Source organism: Schistocerca gregaria, chromosome 5 (assembly GCF_023897955.1).
Source record: "Schistocerca gregaria isolate iqSchGreg1 chromosome 5, iqSchGreg1.2, whole genome shotgun sequence".
Classification (NCBI taxonomy): domain Eukaryota; kingdom Metazoa; phylum Arthropoda; class Insecta; order Orthoptera; family Acrididae; genus Schistocerca; species Schistocerca gregaria.
Window position 1 is genome coordinate 401301564 of NC_064924.1, and position 8836 is coordinate 401310399.

Below are 8836 nucleotides of genomic sequence, written 5' to 3' on the forward strand. Positions count from 1 at the left end.
TGACAAGGACAACGCTATCACTGATATGTTCACTGTAACACACCTTTATATTCATAACGAATCGTACTCCCCTTATTCCAATTTCTGCTGCTGTTGATATTACGCTATACTCATCTAAGCATAAATACTTGTCTTCTTTCCATTTCAATTCACTACTATGTCTACATTGAGCTTTTGCATTTTCTTTTTCAGATTTTCTAGCTTCCCTACCGCATTCGAGCTCCTGACATTCGACGCACCGACTCGTACAACATTATCCTTTAGTCGGTTGTTCTATCTTTTCCTCTTGGTCACCTCCCCCTTGTCAATCCGCTCCCGGAGGTCCGAACGACGGACTATTCCGGAATCTTTTGACAATGGAGAGACTATCACGACACTTTTTCAATTAAAAGCCACACGTCCCGCCGATAGACGATATGTATTTTTAATGCAGTGGTTTCCATTGCCTTCTGCATCCTCATGCCGTTGGTCATTGCTGGTCTTCCGCCTTTAGGGGCAGTTTCCCATCGCAAGGACAGCAGTGTGCCCTATACCTCTGTCAGTTCCTCTGCCCTGTTTGACAAGTCCGTTGCCAAAATGAAGTTGACTTCTTATGCCGGAAGTCTTCGGCCGCCAATGCTGGGCATTAATCAAAATTTAAGCGATGGCACGTTTCGAACCCCGGACCGAGAACGTTTTGATTACTTATCATAGACGCTACCCTTTTTTTTGTTGAGCTCACTTTGTTAATTACTGATCGTTCTTTTTGTTCGGGATGGACGTCTTCTGATACCCGTTGAAGTTCATCGTTTATCCGTTCACTCAGTTTTTCATTGTAGAGGTCAGCTAACCTTCTGACCGAACTCGCTGAGTTACTGTGCTGGCAAACTTTGTGTGCCGGACCGAGACTCGAACTCAGGACCTTTGCCTTTCGGGGGCAAACGCTCTACCAACTGAGCTACCCAAGCACGTAATATACTTACATGGAGTGAGGTGCGAATCAACATTACGAGATCTGCTTCCTTACCATGCTGTGACACTACTCATTGCGCTATACCGACCACAGATGGTACGCCCATTGGCAACATTAAGAATAGAGGTGTAGAATGTTCATAACGTTTTTTTTATTTAAAAAGACCTAAAAATATTCACATGAAAAACTCGGAGGTATTACTTTTTATCACGAACTCGTACTTATCCCCACAGGACATACCCCATCTGAGAGGGATTCCTCCTAAAATCATGCTGGACCCCCTCTTGCCAGAGTAGTGCGCAACTCGACGTGGCATGGATTCGAAAAGTTGTTCGAAATCTCTTGCTATCTCTATAGCCTTCCATAATTCCGAAAGTGTTGCAGATGTAGGATTTTGTGGGCGAACTGATCTCTCGACTGTTTCATAAATGTTTTACGAGATTCATGTCGGGAACCTGGATAAGCAAATCTTTCGCTCAAATTATTTTCAAACCAATCGCGAATGACTGTGGTCAGGTGAAATGCACCGGCAACTATAAAAACTCTATCGCTGTTTGGGAACATGAAGTCCGTGAATGGCTACATATGGTCTCAAAGTACCCGAACATAACCACCAATCAACGACCGGTTCAGTAGGACCAGAAGACCCAGACCATTCCATGTAAGCTTAGCCACCCCCATTTTGCATAGTGCATTGTTAACAACTTGGGTCGATGGATTCGTGGGGTCTGAGCCATACTCGAACTCTACCATCAGCTCTTATCAATTGAAATAGGGACTCACTTGACCACGCCATAGTTTGCTAGTCGTCTAGGGTCCAACAGATATGGTCACGAGACCAGGACAGGCGTCGCACCCGAGGTAGTGCTACTAGCAAAGGCACTCGCATCGGTCGTCTGCTACCATATCCAATTAACGCAACATTTCGCAGCACTGTCCTAATGGATACGTTCGTCGTATATGCCACATTGATTTCTGCAGTCATTTCACGCAGTTGCTTGTTTCTTAGTGCCGACAACTCTACGCAAACGCCGCTGCCCTCGGTCATTAAGTGACGACTATTGGGCACTGTGTTGTTCGTGGTGAAAGGTACTGCTCGAAATTTGGTATTCTCTGCAAACTCTCGTCTCAGTGCATCTAGAAATATACACACACCAAACACAGTTTTGGATCACTTCGGTTTCGAGAGTTACGGAACCTGTACAGAAAATTGAAGTAGAGATCAACAAAAATATCGTTTCCGCCCTCTTTATTGCTCACGAAAACCCCACACTGCATGTTGTACCACTATGCAGCGAGACCTTCGAATGAGTTGGTTCAGATTGTTGTGCACACAGGTATCTCTATTACCCAGTAGCACGACCTCTTGCATTGATGCTTGCCTGTATTCGTCGTGGCATACTATCTACAAGTTCATCAAGGCACTGTTGGTCCAGATTGTCCCACTACTCAACCGCGATTCGGCGTAGATCCCTCAGAGTGGTTGGTGGGTCACGTCGTCCATAAGCTGCCCTTTTGAATCTATCCCATGCAAGTTCGATTTCATGGCTGGAGAACATGCTGGCCACTATAGTCGAGCAATGTCGTTATAATGAAGGAAGTCATACATATGATGTGGACGACGGGGGCGCGAATCGTCGTCCATGAAGACGACTGCCTCGTCAATACGCTGCCGATATGGTTGCACTATCGGTCGGAGGATGGAAAACACGTATTGTACAGCCGTTACGGCGCCTTCCATGACCACCAGCGGCGTACGTCGGCCCCACATAATGCCACCACAAAACAGCAGCGCCGGCCAGAGTGGCCGAGCGGTTCTAGGGGCTACAGTCTTGAACCGCAAGACCGCTACTGTCGCAGTATCGAATCCTGCCTCGGGTATGGATGTGTGTGCTGTCCTTGGGTTAGTTAGGTTTAAGTAGATCTAAATTCAAGGGAACTGATGACCTCAGAATTTAAGTCCCATAGTGCTCAGAGCCATTTGAACAATTTTGAACCAAAACAGCAGCGAACCTCCGCCTTGCTGCACTCAATGGTCAGTGTGAGGCAATCAGCTTGACCGGGTTGCCTCCAAAGACGTCTCCAACAATTGTCTGGTTAAAGACATATGCGACACTCATCGGTGAAGAGAACGTGATGCCAGTCCTGAACTGTCCATTCACCACGTTGTTGGGCCCATCTGTACCGCGCTGCATGGTGTCGTGGTTGTAGAGATGGACTTCGCCATGGACGTCGGGAGTGAAGTTGCGCATCATGCAGTCTATTATGCACATTTTGAGTCGTAACAAGACGCCCTGTGGTTGCACGAAAAGCATTGTTAAACATGGCGGCATTGCTATCAGGGCTCCTCCGAGCCGTAATTAGTACGTAGCTGTCATCCACTGCAGTAGGAGCCCTTGGGCGAGGTGAGCGAGGCATGTCATTGACGGTTCCTGTCTCTCTGTATCTCCTCCATGTCCGAACCACATCGCTTTGGTTCACTCCCAAACGCCTGGACACTTCCCTTGTCGAGAGCCCTTCCTGGCTGAAAATAACAATGCGGACGCGATCGGACCACGGTATTGACCGTCTAGGCATGGGCGAACTACAGACAACACTACCCGTGTACCTCCTTCCTGGTAGAATGACTGGAACTGATCTGACCCCCTCCGTCTAACAGGCGCTGCTCACGCATGGTTGTTTTCATCTTTCGGCGGGTTTAATGGCATCTCAGAACATTCACATGGACTTTTTCTGTGATACGATATCCGCAATCAACACCTATTTTCAGGAGTTCTAGGAACCGGAGTGATGCAAAACTTTTTTTTGATTTGTGCAGAATTCCTTAACGATTTCGAAAATGGAATGTCCCGTGCGTCTAGCTCCCACTACTATTCCGCATTCAAAGTCTGTTAATCTCCGTCGTGCAGTCAAAAATCATGTCGTTCATCTTTTCACATGAATCACCCGAGGACATATGAGAGCTCTGCCAATTCACAGCTCTTTTATATCTTATGTAAGCGATATTATCCCATGACTTTTGTCACCTCATTCGGCGTTGCTTATGTTGTGTAAATCTTCAATTCATCGACAAAACATCGGAGGTTATTCAGGGATATTTTATGGGTACTTGGGTGTCAGAGACCCGTGAATTCCAGTAGTTAATTGCCGAGTAATAATGTAATTATGATTTACACCGTTTGTTACTCCAGTTACCTTTGTTTCTGTGCAAATACTTCCACAACGGTGAGTATGCCCATAAAATGTGTTTGCATTGCTTCGGAAGCAGCTCAGGATTTAAACCGTACAGGAGGCGCACATCGACAAACTGGTCATCAGCAGCCCTATCGGACGAGCTGCGTATTACTGTTAATGCAAAAGGAACAGTGTCGGAAAAACAGACACGAGACAAAACCGAGCAGTACTGAATGCAAGAATAAGAGTGAAGAGTAAAGTGAACATACTCTTCCCAGTAACAAGTTCAGAGAGTGAATGGAGCAAGTTGCTTCAAACCAAGACTCACACAGCGCATATTGTCGATATTTGCACTGCGAGTGCAACATAGATACACATGTAGTATCCGTCCTTCGTATTTATGAAGACTTGAACTCTGCTCAGGAGGTGTCTGAATGCCTGTGGAGTAATGACGTCTCAGTTCTATCTGAAGAGCCGGAACCAGACAAGGCAGTAACGTTAGATGCTCTGGTCTGAGGCAAAGTCGACTTTGCAACCCACCCGAAGGGCGTTCCACCGGGTTTAGGGTGAGACTTGGCACGACAATTTCTTTAAGAAGTGTTATTGTCCACAGATCATTGTCTCATAGGTGCTGTTTTATGACAGGGTGCATTGTCATGTTGATACAATCATAGTCTCCAACTGTTTGCCTAGTGTACTCAGTACGTTTATAGTCTAGTAGCCGAACGCTGTGGCCGAGCGGTTCTAGGCACTTGTCCGGAACCATGCGGCTGCTACAGTCGCAGGTTCGAATCCTGCCTCGGGTTAGTTAGTTAGGTTTAAGTAGTTCTAAGTTTAGGAGACTGTTTACCTCAGACGTTAAGTCCCATAGTGCGTAGAGCCATTTGAAACATTTTTATAGTCTAGTAGAACAGTTACAGAGAAAAGAACAGAAGGGAGGAGAGATTGGGGAAGGGAGGAGGAGGGTGGTGTTTGTGTTGTCCTAATCATTTCATCTTATCATTATCGGGGAAGCGACGTCAAATAGAAAGACATCAACCAGGCTGTCAAATTACCCCTAACCAGGTTCTCCCGATCAAAAATCCCTTATGCTGTTTCATGCAGCATTTTCTAAGCACAATATGGGGACCACGTTCTAATCAAAAAAATGACTTTCATATGCTGAAACGATCTTCTCCTACTTGACTTTTTATACTACATATGATCGCAGGTAACGTTCTTCAAGTATTTGGCAAACCCAAACCCGCCATCCTCAGGTCCGCCTCTTCTGACAACTATGCAGTCAAGTTTGTATTATGCAGGAGTGTCGGGATACGTTTCAACAGACAGTATAGCAATGATTAAGTGAACAGCTCTATTGAGAACAAGCAAACAACAAAGAGGCTTGAAACAACAGTAGAGATCGTATGAGAGGGTAATTTGGTGGAGTTAACACGGCAACAGCCAATTCCGGCTGCCTTGCCTTTTAGTTTTAGCATATTTCTCTTATACGTTGCGAAATGTTTAAACAGCAGCATCAGCGATCATTATAACGTTATTTTACTCTTGTTTTCAGGAGATTTCGGACGCCGTTAAGAATACTACATCAATTAATTGTTTTAAAAATCACACTTACTTTACTTCAGTACCGCAGTTGATACAACAAAATTACGTGCTCTTTGCTACTACCAATTACCGAAAGTCAAGTTTCGGTATCTTGAACATTTCACGAAATGAAAGCAGTACAAGTTTTTGACGATTCACTACGTACGCACTTCAGGCCACTTCAAAATGCGTGGTGGAAGTTGAGTCTGTCTGGTACTGTTATCTTATGTACAAAGCTTCGCCAATTCCCTGCGATCAAAGTGATGCGAGGGGATGGTTGAGTTGTACGCAGTCTGATTCCCATGGGCAGACGTGCACTCAGCGAGCATCTTCCTGCTATTCCCTAACCTAAACAGGTCATTTTCGTGGCCTAGGCAATTCATTCCAATTACGAGCTAAGCTTCTAGCGTCGCCTCAGTATCGCATCGAGAAGCTCCGTTTGCTACGAACGGCGCCTATTGCAAGTTCACAGCTCGTTAAAATGTTACGACCTGGTGCCTTCATAACTTAGTATTGCATTTAATTACATTTACAGTCTCCCATTACCGTTCTGTATGATAATGTAGCCTACGCAAATGAGTCGAGTCGTCTTGGCTGTTGTCTGCTGTTAAGAAATGTGTGTACAAATCACTGGTGAATGAATCGCCCAACTCGTGGTTTAACAGTTCATTACAATACAGATAACACATGGAAAAAAATCATGAATCTCGTTTACGGTTTACAAAAAGCACACTTTACACATTCAGAAATTTTCATCTTTAACATATTCACGTCGGCGGTGAGAATTGTGTTTCCCGCTGAGGTGCAGCGTGCTTATTCATGCTTTCCTTAATCAGATGGCGCTGCTTTTCCTGTTTACGCCGTGGGCCTGCGGTTATGTTCAAACTCCCTGGGCTACTATTTTAGTATTCTCACCGTCTTATTTTGAAAGTAGCATTAAGTCAATTCTTTTAAACCGACGAGAGATCGCATAATAGATAAGTGGCGTTCAATAAGAAATGCAACATATTTTTTTCTCGGCCAGTTTCAGTTGAAAAAATGCGGAATTGTTGTGGAGCATCATAGAATTATCCTCAGTTCAGCCCCTACAGTCTCATGAACTTCTAATAAATGGCAGCGCTATACGTAGCCTTCAAAATGCCGTCTGTCACGGAAGTGCGTTCGAACTAGAGTGTGGCCAAGCGGTTCTAGGCGCTACAGTCCGGAACCGCGCGACCGCTACGGTCGCAGGTTCGAATCCTGCCTCGGGCATGGATGTGTGTGATGTCCTTAGGTTAGTTAGGTTTAAGTAGTTCTACGTTCTAGGGGACTGATGACCTCAACAGTTGAGTCCCATAGTGCTCAGAGCCATTTGAACCAACTATAGAGCTTCTTTTGACGGAAAAGCAGAGCATTTGGGATATTCATAGGCGGTTGTACAATCTCTACGGAGACCTGGCAGTGAACAAAAGCAGGGCGAGTCGCCGTGCGAGGCGTCTAACTAGTTCAATCAAATGCGTTCGATCGCCTGAGTGCCGGTCGCCCGCACACAGCTATGGCTCCTGTCGGTACGTGCGGACACCCTCAGTCGAGGTGATCGACGGATCACAATCAAACATCTCGTTTCTCAAATGGGTGTCTGTTGGTACTACTGACACACTCTTCCACCAGTTGGCGTATTCGAAGAAGTGTGCGGCTGCGTTCATCGTCGCCTAGCAGAGGATGATAAAGAGGAACGGAGGACCATTTTTGTTGTGACAATTCTTTGTCGAACATGGTCACAGCAATGAAACATGTCTTCGTACAATGACGGCTTTCACGACCGGATGATTCAGCTGCCGAGAAATCTTCCGGGTTGTATGACCGTGGTCCATGGAACTCTTCAATCCCTGGCGTTTAGTCCGAAGCTACGTTGGATATCTTCGGAGAGGCTCCTGGTTGTGCTGACTCTTGCCGACAAAAGAATTCCTCTAAAGCTTTTTTTGCCATGTGACTAAACCACACGTGGATGATACATGGCGAAAAAGCTTTAGAGGAATTCTTTCATTATTTAAATAGTATAAATCCCAAAATCCAGTTTACCATGGAAAAGGAGAAAAAGAATGCAATATCGTTCTTGGATGACTTCGTTATGAGACAGACTGATGGCAGCTTGAAATATATAGGTTACACATACCGACAGATACTTGCATAAGGATTAAAATCATCACCTATAACTGAAAAGAGGTGTAATTAAAAGTGTAGTGGAAAAAGCTAAAAGGATTTGTGCGCCGGAATACCTGTAAGCGGAGTTAAAATATCTAAAGCAAGCTTTTGAGAAGAATGGGTACTCTAGTAAGGAAATAGAGTTTTGCGACCGAATAACAGGAAGCCTAAGGACAATGATAGCACCCAGCGATTGAAGAACACGGTTTCTCTACCATTTATCAAAAAAGTAACGGATCAAATCGGCAAGATTTTAAGGAAACATAACGTCAGAACGGTTTTCAGACCAACTAAGAAACCAGGCCAAGCACTTCGTTCCGTTAAGGATAAACGTCCCCCTCTGTCTGCAAGCGGTGTATACAAGATTCCGTGTACATGTGGTAGTGTCTACACTGGAACTACAAAGAGAAGTGTGAATACACGGTTGAAGGAACATAAAAGTCTTTGCCGGCTAGGGAAAACAGGCAAATCAGCCGTGGTAGAACATGCTCTTCAGTCGGGTGATCACGTTGTGAAATTCTCGAAAACTGAATTATATGTACTATGACGAACTATTGTCCACGGTTATATAGAGAAGCCATCGAAATACATAAACATGGGGATAATTTTAACAGAAAAAGAGAAGCTGTGAAACTCAGAGATATGCGGATAGTGACGTTAGAAAATCGATGTGAAGTTTTTATCTTTGATGTACTATGATCGGTAGTTATATTTTATCATTGACAAGGTTCATCTCTACTATCACGTGAAATCCAAACCACGTCCACTTTCCACGGTATTTTAGCCGTTCTTCGACGTCCGACTCGTCAGTCGGCAAGACTCAGCACAACCAGGAGCATCTCTGAAGTTGTCCAACGTAGCTTTGGACGAAACTTCTGAAGAGTTCCATGGACCACGGCCATAGAACCTGAAAGAATTCTCGTCACCTGAAACATCCGGTCG

General features: G+C 45.0%; 1 non-coding gene across 1 annotated transcript; it reads right to left on the reverse strand.

Annotated features, from left to right (window-relative positions):
* Positions 1-873: 873 nt before the first annotated feature.
* On the reverse strand, positions 874-948 carry Trnas-cga (transfer RNA serine (anticodon CGA)). Its single transcript has one exon. It is a non-coding gene; the product is annotated as a tRNA-Ser (tRNA).
* Between the last annotated feature and the right edge of the window lie 7888 nt (positions 949-8836).